This window comes from Mustela putorius, unplaced genomic scaffold (assembly GCF_011764305.1).
Source record: "Mustela putorius furo isolate JIRA1106 unplaced genomic scaffold, ASM1176430v1.1 tig00003937_pilon_pilon_pilon, whole genome shotgun sequence".
Taxonomy (NCBI): Eukaryota; Metazoa; Chordata; class Mammalia; order Carnivora; family Mustelidae; genus Mustela; species Mustela putorius.
In genome coordinates this window covers 1,959,747-1,973,287 of record NW_025422082.1, presented here as the reverse complement: position 1 = coordinate 1,973,287, position 13,541 = coordinate 1,959,747, and positions in this window count along the sequence as shown.

Below are 13,541 nucleotides of genomic sequence, written 5' to 3'. Positions count from 1 at the left end.
AGCTGCTGAGCCTTGCTCCCATCCTCTGTGCTCTGGTCTCCCTTCCATTCCTGTGTATGCATCAAGCTGTGTGTGTACGGTGCAGCCAGGAGGGGGGACGTGAGAGACAAAGCACTGGTGTCCGTGAGGCTCCTGCTGCAAGCCCCCACTGCTGGTCCTGATTATGCCTCTCTTCCTTTCCCCACACCCTTCTCTTCCTTCCACCCAGGTCGGCAACAATACAACCCGACTTCTGTCACTCATTCAGGTCACAGCTGTCCTGTTCTCAGGTTCCTTTTACCCACAGGAATCTCTGAATAGACTCCAAAGACGACTCTTCCCATGCCCTCTCTGTAACCCCATTACACCTTGACAGGAGTCTTTTGCTCCTGGTTCACGCACGTGTTACTTCCCAGATACTTAATCATCTCTGCCTTGTGCTCTGTTCCAGACACCATCCACTCCTGCCACCCCTTTCCACTTGATTTTCTGCTTCTCTAATTACTCCCTGTCTGGCAGGTTCTACTCTGGCCGCGCTGCCTATAGGCAGCCTTTGCCGGGCGCCTGGCTCTCAAATCCCTCCCTCCCACACAAGGCCTGGCCACATCCGTGGTGGTCAGTGTCTGCTGGGGCAGCCCCAGCTCCTGTTGTCAGCCAGATCCTTCCTCAGCCACCTTGTGAGAAATCAAAAGGACACCCAAGGACTGGGTCCAAAACCTTTTGCCTCTCTGACACCTAGCCCAGTGTGCCTGCTGCACAGAAACAGGATGGTGAAGGAATCCAAGGGCAGGGATCCCACAGAGGGCATTGCTGTGCATCAGGGAGCTGACATGTCCTTCCAGGCTGCTCCATCCTGGGCAGAACACTGCTTCTTGGGGTCACTCGGAGGTTCACCATTTACCTATTTATGTATAGACGTTGTAGCTGAAAAATCTTGTTTCCATGCAGGGCCTTAGCATCCTGGATCGGTACGGACACCACTGCTGGGAGAAAAGAGAGAAGGGAGAAGGGATCAGAGATTGTCCTCTTGTCCCCTGTCCCAAAGGGGGTTCTGCAGAGAGTGTGAAGCCACCCCATGAGAACTCACGTACCCCTGCACCTTGTCAGGTCTGGAGATTGAGTCTGCTGTCCTCGTGGAAGACTCTCTGTGCATGGTTCAAATTGGTTCAAATTTGACATTGCCGTTTTGCCCTGCTTACCTTTCAGTGTTTTCCCTAAAAAAGAACGTGGCCAGGAGTTATGACAACTCATGGAGGGTTCAGTGTACACCTTCCTCCCTTCTCTCACTGTCTCAGCCCTACCTTGTGTCTCTGTGGAAGCTTGAGGCATTACTGTGCTGTCCTGTTTCAAATCAGCCCTATGCCTCAACCTGGACTGTAAACATCATGCCGGTGGTTGACAGGTTGTGACATACTCTGTGACTAGAACATTCTTTTAGTTGTCAGGGAGGACTGGCTGATGGGCCTACTTCTCCAAACATTTGCTGGGCTCTGGTGGGTCTTTCCGAGGGCTGGGGAGGCACTTCAGCTTCTGGGGGCAAGTGCTGTCTGTGTGCCTCTGCTCTACTTTCCTTTCCTGGAGACTAGGCTGGTCCTGCAGGAAGGTGTAGGGTGCAGAGGCCTTTGGGAATGGCACAGGTCATAGCTTCCTCTCTGGTGTGACCCAAACTCACAGCTTCCTCTCTGGCATGACCCAGTCTAGGCTTGTCTTTTGTAGAATGTCTGAGAGCAGAATGAGATCAGGATGGCCACATCAGATCCATTCCCCTTGAAAGGGTGTAGAAAAAGTACTCTTCTTCACAGTGAGGAGCCTTTGCCACATCAAAGCTTTCCCTGATGCACTTTTCTCCCTGTATTTGCTAGGTCTAGTATCCTCCTAGACCTCATACATATCTCTAAAGTAGGATCAATACTATTGAAAGCCAAATATTTTCAGCTCTTACTATCTACCAGGCTTTATAACTGTTTACCACATATCAACTCATTTAGTCCTCACAGCCAACCAGTGATGGAGACATTGTGTTGTGCCCATTTCATAGAGGAGCTCAAGGCACAGAGAGCTCATTCACTTGCCCTAGGTCACCAGCTGGAGGGAGGTGGGGTTGGAGTTTGAATTTAGGTGGTCTGGCTCTAGTAACATTATGGCCTTCTCAGCAATTTTTGCCCTGCCTACCATGCAGAGTTGTCATGAAGTTCAAATGAGCCAATGGATGATAAAGGACTTGGAAAAGCATAAAACTATTATGCAAACACAAGGTGTTTTATGAACAGCTTGCTCCTTCACCAGATCCTGAGATGACAGTCAGATTTGACTGTTTAATTACTTTAAAGGCAAACCTGTCAGGTGGAGACAGAGGATATAGGCCCCCTCAGACTTTCAGAACATCTCTGTCTTTCCCAGTGCCTTCGGGTAGCTTTGATTTTCTCCTCGCTAAATTCCTGGGCCCTGCTCTATTGAGAATTTTCACTGAGTATCCATTCCTTAGGTAAACAGTGAGACGGCCTCATAAGAATCATAGAGAAAAACTAGCTTTGAGAACATTGGCCCTTTCAACACAGGACATATCCAAACTGGATCTTTCCTGTCCTTGCTTCAATAATTCTCTATGGATCTGTCCTTCATGGCTTTTCACAAAGCTCTGCAAAATCTCTGCTCTATGTATTATTTATATATTATATGTCTCGCCCTTCCAGCAAAGCCTGTCCACCCACAGGCTCTCAGGGAGGACCAACATAGAACTTCAAAATCAAAGCAAGTGAGCAGGAGGGAGTCTGGTAAAGGGAAGGACCTTAACAATCAGCCTGTGCAGGTCTCCGGGTCCTTCTGATGGCATCTCTAGTGGAATGAACATCAGATAGCCCATAGTGATGAGGAACTCAATCCTTTTAGATGCCAACCTCACTGGCTCCCTTCTCTTGACCCCCATGGAGTCACAGCACATCTAGAGTTGGTCTTCTTACTTTCTCAACAGTCCCATAATTTTCCTGAGTGTATCCTGAGTTCTGCTTCTGGTAGGAAGATTAAATATCCAGTAGTACACACAAACCTTGTCTTAGAACCACATCTTTTCTTGAGGTGGAGGGAAGCCTAGTTACCATAAGTGGAACTTGACTTTCCTTGATGTCTTGGTTACCTGGAATTGTCCCTTATCTGTTCTCACTGAGTTTCTGATTTTTAGGCCCTTATCTGCCTCATTTCCCAGGGGCTTCCACGGAGTTTTCCCTCAAGGTCTTGCTCTGGGATCCTGCCGCCACCTGCCTCTCTTCAGATTTCTCAGGCCTGCTTGTGAAGTTCTCCCTGGCAGTCCTCAAATTGGTGTCACTATGCTTCGCAAGATCCAGCAACAAAAGAGTGTGAATGAGCCAGAAGGATCTTAAACACAATCAACTGGGCTCCATCTGTGATCAAAACATCACTCTAATGGTCTAAAATCCAAACATTTAGGAGGAAATCTGTGAGGTCATAGTCATGTTTCAACTATTTTAAAAAGCATCTTTATTTTCTGTTCTTTTGCTTTTTATCCCTGAGAACCCAAAGGGGCCAAAAGGCCCCAAGGAAATGTAAATGTTACATAAAATGAATAAAAAGTTTTTTAATGCTTATAGTAATAAATCGTATAATAAAGTGGTGACTACAAGTTGAGCCTCTACCAAGGTATGTGTTATAGATTTCATCTCCTTTAATAATACAAAACTGATCAGCCAGTGAAGATTATAGAAGTGGGAAGCTGAAGAATCAGAAGTCAGTATTCTGGGAAAAATGAATGTTCTAAGTTCGACTGAAGGCCATCAGTTCCTTCTAATCACAAGGCAGGAAGTGCAAAGGTTTTTCTTCCTGGGAAAGTAGGGATTGAGGCAGTCTGGCTGCCAGCATCCCTCATACAACACCTAGAATAGATCAGCAATAGAATAGTGTGGGGAGAGGACCCAGGGCTCAGAGAGTCACAGAGTTCAGCCATATCCACATTCAGCACTAAACACCAAATCTGGTCAGCAAGCATGAATGGAGAGCCTGTGATTTGCTAGGTCCTGATTTAACTGCTGGGGAGATAGAAGGATACTCAGTAAAATGTAAGTCCTGGTAGCCTCCCCTAAGGACCTTCTAGATGTAGGAGAAACCATTGAAATACACATAAATTATTAAAATTAGACAAGGATAAAAGCACAGGTAAGTAGGACATACAAAATGTTCTAGAGTATGGGATGTTTAGGAACCTAAATAAAACTCAATGGATAAAGATGGCCACATTTCAGCAGACTGCTCATTAGGGTTTCTAGCGCTATGCTAAGTGTTATGGGAATCACCTAAATTGTGACCCAAGTTTCTTTAGAAATAATTCGCATCCAGTAAAAGAGACAGAAAGTACACTGGACCACAAGCAGCCAAAGTGTCGGGCTTGGAGACACAGCTTATAAAGCCAAGAGAGCATTGCTTCAGGGGAGGATGTCCCTTTAAATTCTTCTGTTCTCTTTCTGTTCACAGTTCCTTGGCTGGCATGATGTGCCCCTCTTGAGGACAACTGGGAAGTCATGGTAGGAGGGGGGCTCTCAGATGCCACCTGCTACATTTAACAGGGACTTAGGGTGGCTGATGAGCTCCACAGCTCATCCTTAATTAGGAAAGCCGCTAAAAACGCCACCAGAGAGCCCTGCCCCAACGCTGAGAAGCTGTCTGTTTGCTAATGCGAATTGCTTGGGTTGATTGATACTTGTTTTGCGATTCCTTCCGTCAGCTTTCTCTGGTCTGGCCATCTGTTTTCTACCCAACAGGAGGCACGTTGGCTCCGATCCTTCCCTGATTTGCAATGGAGGCGACTTAATGGTGGGTTGGGGGCTTGAACTGGGGTTGGCAGGGATGTGCTTTTGGCACAGAATCATCTCTGAGAGAATGCAGCCATCGTGGGCTGGAAAGACTTCTTGGGCTTTGGGTTATAGTGTCTGAGATTCAAAGCCAAAGTGAGCAGAGGACCTTCTGATGATGCTTCTGGAGTTCCTGGGAAGAAGCTCATCTGCCTTGTATAAGTCCATTCAGCTGCCCTTCCCACTCAGTATCCCAGCGACCTGGACATTTTATCGTCTGCCCACTGGAAAAAGATTACACTTTATTCTTCTGAGTCACAGCCCATCTTTCTTTGGCAATAATCACATAAAGAACATTATAGTGGAAAGGGGAAACAAGAAGGTAAAGTTGGAGGCACACCCACATACAATCTTCCATATAAAAGATCTGGGGGCAGTGCAGAAGCGTTAATGAAGAATTCGTTTAAATTATGTTACCAAGAGTAGCCCTGAGCAATGAAGAGTTTAAAATGGCCTTTAGAGTTTTAAATCATCAGCAAAGACTTTAGAAGGGAAACAACTCATGATGTGAGCCTTAATGCCTGGATAATATTTGGATAAGCGAAGCAACAAGGAATGGGTGGAGAAAAAATCTATTTAACACGTAAATACATATGTATGCTATGCATATGGGCTAAACTTTGCTTTAATAATAGTCTGGCTAGAAAAAATGCTAAGTTGCCAAACTATGTTTGCTAAATTTTCTCCCCAGCATCAATGTTAGGATGTTGCTGGAAACCACAGAGGAGGAAGACTTTCAGCCCCAGAGGGAAACAGCAGGAAGAGCTCATCTGTGCTAGGCAGGATCTGCTGTGTCAGCTGGAGCAAAGGAGTTGGGCTGGTTGCTGATTTCAGAGCTATGGGTAGAAGGTAGTGAGGCAGGGGGAGGCCCAGCACCTGCCACCACCAGCATGCCCAGCTCTGGTTCCATACAGGGAGTCTGAGGTACACAAAGGAGAGTCCAACTCATTATATGTCTGGGATATTTGGCAATGGCATAAATCCAGCCATTGGTAGGAATGTAGGAAGCCACAAGCAATTCCAGAGACTCATAAGAATTGAGAGTACCAAGGCCCCTTGTAACCAAGCTGGAGATCTGGCACATCACTAGTGGTGGTGGAAAGAAAAATGTTGACTAGGGAAACAGGCAGAAGTGCAGTCGTATGCCGTGGAAGGGTTGGGAATGGTGTGCACTGAGGAATACATGGGTTTGAGGAGCAGAGGGTTTTCCTTTGGCATTTGGACTCACAGGATGGAGTTAAGGCCCACATATGCCATCTCCATTCAGTAAGGGCCAGCTGATTTGACTTCTCAGTTCTTCCTGCCTCTGGCAGAGTTGGCCAGAAAGAGGGGCTAAAGGTGAAAGAAGACATCGGCTGTCCCTACGAAGCTGTAGGGTGCTATGACATCTAGAGCAGGGAAGAAGAGAGGGCCTGAACAGCATATTTCTTAAAAGTTTTCCAGAAAGAAAGAAAAAAATCCTCACTCCACAGACCAAGGAAGACTCCCAGTAAGGAAATATGAGACTTTGTGACGTAAAAGGGAGATCAGGGAGTAATGGCAGGAATTACCACTCTGAATTTAGCAGCTTACAAAGTTGACAATAGTAGAAAAAACCCAAACCCTGCTAGGTGAGGGTCCAAGTTCAGTTCTTACAAATCAAGAAAGAAAACAGAATTTTTTGGTTGTTTTATTTAATTACTTTTCTTTGCTGAAGATTTAGTATTTCACTTACGGTTGAAAATGTATGCTAACAACTTCTTAAAAACTTAATACTAGGAGCACCTGGGTGGCTCAGTGGGTTAAAGCCCCTGCTTTCAGCTCAGGTCATGATCTCATGGTCCTGGGATCGAGCCCCGCATTGGGCTCTCTGCTCTGCAGAGAGCATGCTTCCTCCTCTCTCTCTGCCTGCCTCTCTGCCTACTTGTGATCTCTGTCTGTCAAATAAACAAATAAAATCTTTTAAAAAAATTAATAGTTGTTAATCGGTAGTTAAAAAATTACTAATTTGTTTTATTTTTTAATTTTTTTTAAAGATTTTATTTATTTATTTGGCAGTGAGATAGAAAGAGAGCCCAAATAGACAGAGTGGCAGGCAAAGGGAGAAGGAGAAACAGGCTCCCCGCTGAGCAGGGAGCCTGACATGGGGCTTGATCCCAGGACCCCAGGATCATGACCTGAGTTGAAGGCAGCTGCTTAAACAACTGAGCCACCCAGGCCCCCCTAATTTGTTTTAAAATAAAAACTATATAAGATATATATATATATATATATATATATGTTCATACATATACATATACACATATATACACACATACATACGCACATACATACATTACACTCAAATATCACTTGTATATTTAAATATGCAACCTGAGTATTCCTAATTCCTTTAGTTTTGGGTCAACCTTTGGTTTGCTATGAAAATAAAATGATTTTGGGCTCCCATCCTTTGCACTGTCGGATATTTTGCATCAAAATGTGGTATTTTGCATTAGGGTAAGTGTGTGTGTTGGGAGGCTGGGCACTGAGTTTCCCTAGTCAATGTTCACTTCAGAATTCTACTCCTACTGCATTCTCAGACCCTGCTTGGATCCTGTGTAGCTGCTCTGTTCTTTTTTTTTTTTTTCCAGCATTATTTAGATATAATTGACACATAACAATGTGTAAGTGTAAGGTATACAACATGTTGATTTGATACATTTATAAATTGCAAAGTGACTGCCCATTGGTATTAGCTGCCACTTCCATCCTGTCACATAGTTACCGATTCCTTTTTTGGGGGTAAGAATATTTCAGATCTATTGTCTTAGCAAAAGTCAAGTATATGATATGGTGTTATTAGCTATAATCACCAGGCTATGAGCCAGTCCCCAAAATTACTAATTTTATAATGGGGATCTTATACCCTTTGAGGAGTACCTCCCAATTTTCCCTATACCCCAACCCCTGGGAATCACCACCTAACTCCCTGTTTCTCTGGGTTTGTCTATTTTAGGTTCTGCATATGAATGATATCATACAATATTTATCTTTTTCTGACTTATCTCACTCAGCCTTATGCCCTTGAGGTCCATGCAAGTTGTAAGTGGCAGAATTTTCTTTTTCTTAATGGCTTAGTAATATTTCATTATAGAGATGTATACTACTTCTTCTTTATTCATTCATCTGTTGACAGACACTTGGGTTGTTTCCATATCTGGGCTATTGTGAATAATGCCATAATAAATATAGAGGTGCACATATCTTTTCAATATCCCATTTTCATTTCTTTTGGCTATATGGCCAGAAACGGAATTGCTGGATTATATGGTAGTTCTATTCTTAATTTCTTGAAGACCCTCCATACTGTTTTCCATAGTGACTCCACTACTTTACAGTTCCACCAATAGTGCATGAAGGTTCCCTTTTCTCCATATTCTTGCCAACACTTGTCATTTCTTATCTTTTTGATACTAGCCATTCTAACAGGTGTAAAGTGATACCTTATTGTGCTTTGATGTGCATTTCCCTGATAATCAGCGATGTTGAATACCTTTTCATGTGTCTGTTGGCCATCTGGATCTTTTCTTTGGAGAAATATTTATTTACTTCCACTGCCCATTTTTAAATCAGGTTATTATTTTTGTGTGTGTGTGTGATTGGCTTGTGTGAATTCTTTACATATTTTAGATAAGAACCTCTTATCAGTTATATGGTTTGGAAATATCTTCTCCCATTTGTAAGTTATCTTTTCACTTGTTGATGATCTCTTTTGTTGTGTAGAAACTTTTTAGTTTCATGTAGTTTCTCTTGTCCAATTTTTTTTTTCTGTTTTTGACTCTTGTTCTTGCTGTCATATATAGCAAATTGCTGCCAAGACACATGTCAGAGAGACTGTCTCAAAGCATCTCAGACGTTAGGATTTAGAATGTCCCGAAGGTTCAAGGAAGACTTCTAAGAGGAAATAAAGTTCAAGTTGAATCTCAAAGGGTCATTAAGATAAGTCAGGTACAGAAGGAAAAAGCAGCTTTCTAGGCACAGAGAATTCTATAGGAGAGAGTGTGGAGGCATGGAACAGCAGTTTGCAGTCATGTATGATGTCATTAGAGTAGAGGGCAAGGCACAGCCATGCAGGGCATGAGAGAGAAAAGGAGACTGGAAGCAGTCACAGCAATCCTCTTTATCTTGCAAAGAACCTTGAACTTTATCCTGTGTACAGTAGGGAGCTATTAAGCAGGAGATGGTCTGTGGTGAGCCATGGGCCTTAGTTCAGTTTTATGACAATGAAAACAACAAAGCTGAGCTGGGTCAAGACCAGTAGGAGGAGAATTATTTAAAAATGCAGTTGTAACTAGCTCAAGCAAGAGAGGATGCAGCTTGACTAGGGTGGGAGGAGATCAGAGAGACCAAGTTGGGGTTGGCAATCCGTGGGATGTCAGTGGGATCTCAAGGCCTGACCGTGAGGTTTGGGTACCTTCCTCTCCCCAGAAGCATCAGCATATCTTCTGGCAGCCCACCTGGTGCCATGTCAGCAAGCTCTACCTCCCCACAGATGAAACTATGACCATAGATTGAGAAGACCTCCCATGAAAAATGGTACAAGTTTGTGAATCTGTTGAGCAATTCAGGCTGCAAGTAAGGGAATATTCCAACCTGAATGGACTTAAACAATTGCAGAATCATCTCGTGTAATAAGAAGTCCTGAGACATGGATGCAAGCTCATGGGCTGACTATTATCAGCAGGTATCTCAGGAGCTTAGTGGTGTCAAGAGCTCTGGGCATGTTTTCCTTCTGCTCTACCATCCTCAGCTCAAGAGCTTGTCCTTGCTTAGGTACCCACAAAACCTGCCATTATACTCCTACTTGAATACTTCCAAGGGCAGAAAATAGCTTCTTGCCTTATGTCTCTCTTTCAAAATGAGGACACTTATTCCCAAAGCTCTCAAAAAACACCCCCCATCTCTTGCTGGCCATAATTGATGTCCATGACTCAATTAATGGCAAACCAATGGTGGAGGAAATAGGACAACCATGATTAGCTTAGACCAATTCAGAAAAATCCCTTTCTCCTGGAGGAGGTGACAGGGCTGTTCTCTCTTGAAGCACATAGCTGAATGGAGGAAAGTAGGAAAACTGCTTACCATGTACTGACTTCTGTTAGGAAGGAGAGAGGAAGACATCTAATGTTAAGTAGACAAATAACATGGCTGGAAAGATAATCAGGGATCTAGTACACAAATAATCAGAACTCTTAGTTCCAGAAAATGAAATCCACAAGACTCACAGCCCTTAAGCTTTGGAGGTACAGACCCAGGGGAGGGCATGGGAGATGGCGAGGTATATAGTTCCAGGGATCTCTAGCACTTCTTTCTGAGATCTAGGAGAGCTGAGAGGCAAGCAGCTGGTGAGGAGGGCTCAGAAGGTCACCAGCTTGCTAAAGCAAGAGTAAAATAAACTGCTTTCCAGGGTTAGTATCACAGTGACAGCAAAAGGCAAGGAAAATGGGTTTCCCTGCCATTCTAAAAATGGAATCCCAACAGAGAGGGTGCCATTTATTAATCCAGAGTTTGTCAAGGCCTTGGGTTCCATCACCAGCAAGGCTTCCCCCGCTTAAAGTGGGTTGAGTAGATGTGATATGTGGAAAGTTTCTTAGGGTCTTTGGAACCTATGGCAGGCAGTCCTTTATGTGTTACGTGACTCACCTCCAATGTCTCACTCAGGCTTCTTGGTGAAGACATGCCTCAGTCCTCCTCCTTCTCCTGCAAATGAACATTTGAGTCTTAGGAAGAATCAGGTGCCTTAGCTGAGGTCACATAGCTGACAAATGGTCGAGCGAGAACTAGAGTGCACTCTATGCTGCTTCTGCTCATAACACGACCAACCATACAAGAGCTCAGAACAGTGCCTGAGATGGGCTTCCTTACCAGGGAGTAAAAGAGTAAATACTCAAGAGAATAAAGCCCAGAAAGGGAGAGAGAGAAAGGTACTGATCCATCCCTCTCTGCCCACCTCCCTTGATACCACCTGGCCTTGCTGTTCTGAGTGTCCAGCCCCTGTTCACAGAAAAGAAAGAAGAGATTATGTACCAGAGGGGCCGGGGTCAGAGGCAGAGTTATCCACCCTTCCAAAAGACACTTTTACACCTCATTATGTTCTCCTTTTTCTCCCAAGAAGAATAAAGTAAGCACACAGCTCTGGCATGTCTGTCCCCGGCACCGCACTCCTGGGCTCCTGGGCAGCCCCTCCCCACTGCATAGCCTCCTTCTTTATCCCTTCACACCAAACACTTTCAAAGTTAATTTCTAAAAGCTGGGAACACTTGATAGTTTTAATTAATCCTATGCCTGGGGAAATATGATTTTGTGCATCCGAGGCCTCTCGGCTTCTCTGGATAGATAACTTGTTCTGGGTAATGCCAGCGTTTCCAATTTAGCTGTGATTGTGCCAACGACTTGTTTGTTTGTTTGTTTATTACCTAAAAGAGAAGCTAACACTGATGTGTGTGTCCTCAGGAAGAGATTTCTGGTTTTTCTAATAATGCTTCCTAGTTAAGCAGCACTTTATGCTTTTCATGGTCCTCTCATGTTAGCTTTCCTGCATCAGTGCCGTGAGGCAGGGAGGGAATACATGCTATTCCCTCATGTAGAGAGGGAGAAACTGAGGCTCAGAGAGGTTTTTTGGCTTGTGAGGTGCAAACCAGAGCTGATTGACTCACAGATTAGGATTCTTTATAGAACTGATTTTTCTTTCCCTGAGAATTTCAGTCAGATAATGTGCTGCCTATTGCCAGGAGGGATGGCCTGGAAAGGTGACTTGTGGTCACCATTAATCTGAAGAGCCTTTTGTTCTTTGGGAAATATTCTTTGAACCTCTGAGGTTCAAACTGACAAGACACGAGATCTGTGTCACAATTCTCCATGCCCTTCCTCGGTCCTCTCCAGTCCAGAGAGTGCAAAGCACAAATCATTCTACTAAAATTTGAGAGATTCTTGGAGTGTGATAAACACCAGTAAGTTAGTCCTAGATACGTAGTTCCATGTTCTTGTCAAGGCCCCAACTTGAGCTATCTTCTGCAATAGATCTGTTCAATTATTATATGAACTGGGTCTCATTCGGTTCAAAGTGGTGGAAATCCAACCCAAACCAGCTTCATCATAACTGAAGAGTTTAATTCTACATCTGGTATCAGATGTGGTTTGCTGCAGGGGCTCAAGTAATATCACCGTAATTCAATTTCTCTTCATCTCTCTTTAGCCTCCATTCCCAGACAAGCTCTCCCTTTGTGGTTGAAAGATGACTGCAGTGGCTACAGTTCACTTCAAATTTTTGACACCAGAGAAAGGCTTTTCTTGGTGGTTCTCACAGAAGCCCTGAAAATTCCTCTGACCTGTTTGGTGAAGTCATGTGTCCATTGTGTACCAATTTGTGATGATCTGATTGGCCAGGCCAAGTTCATATGTTTTGCAGCTGGTGCTGGGGATGGACTCAACCCTACCTAGCAGTTCATGGATCAAGAATGGGAAAGGGATCCCCTGGGAAAAATTAGAATAAAATTATCAGTGGAGGAGGAATGGATGCTTGGCACTGTTCCCTCTCCCTACAAAAGAAAAGTGTGTCCTGCTTCCTTTTCTCATGTGGACTTGTAAGCTAGAATGATTACATTCATCTCCCGTAATAAGAAATGCAAGACATTATTTTTCTGATTGAGTCCTCAGCCTACAGCTAGGTTTTAGACACCTTATATTAGTATCTTTCTTGGATCTTTCTGCAGACTCTTCCTAAACCAAATTTTTATTTTCTATGTCTTGAGATTAGGAATTCTAAATTCTTTGATTAAAAACGACATTCCCCCTACCTCAAAAACCTTGCTTACTGATAATTTAGACTCCTGCTCCCCAACAAGTTACCCTACTCTAAGCATCACTAGCAGCAGCTTTTACTCTTCTATTCTGCCATAACTTGTTTTTACTTTTTTGAGGAAGACTCCTTTTTTTTTTTGATCCATTTTTTTATTCAAGTATAATTAACATATAGTGTTAGTTTCAGGTGTACAGTATAATGATTCAGAAATTCTATATGCTTTTTAGTGCTCATCAAGATAAGTGTACTCTTTCTTCATCAAGATAAAAAGCTTCTTCACAGTGGAGGAAAGAGTCAACAAAACAAAGAGGCAACCCATGGAATGGGAGAAGATATTCACAAATGACACTACAAAGGGCTGATATCCAAGATCTATAAAGAAATCCTCAAACTCAACACTCAAAAAACAGATAATCACATCAAAAAAATGGGCAGAAGAAATGAACAGACACTTCTCCAAAGAAGACATAAAATGGCTAACAGACACATGAAAAAATGTTCATCATCATTAGCCATCAGGGAGTTTCAAATCAAAACCACATTGAGATACCACCTTACACCAGTTAGAATGACCAAAATCAACAAGACAGTAAACAACAAGTGTTGGAGAGGATGTGGAGAAAAGGGAACCCTCTTACACTGTTGGTGGGATTGCAAGTTGGTGCAGCCACTTTGGAAAACAGTGTGGAGATTCCTTAAGAAATTAAGAATGGAGCTTCCCTATGACCCTGCCATTGCACTATTGGGTATTTACCCCAAAGATGCAGATGGAGTGAAAAGAAAGGCCATCTGTACCCCAATGTTCCTAGCAGCAATGACCACAGTTGCCAAACTGTGGAAAGAGTCAAGATGCCCTTCAACAGATGAATGGATAAAGAAGA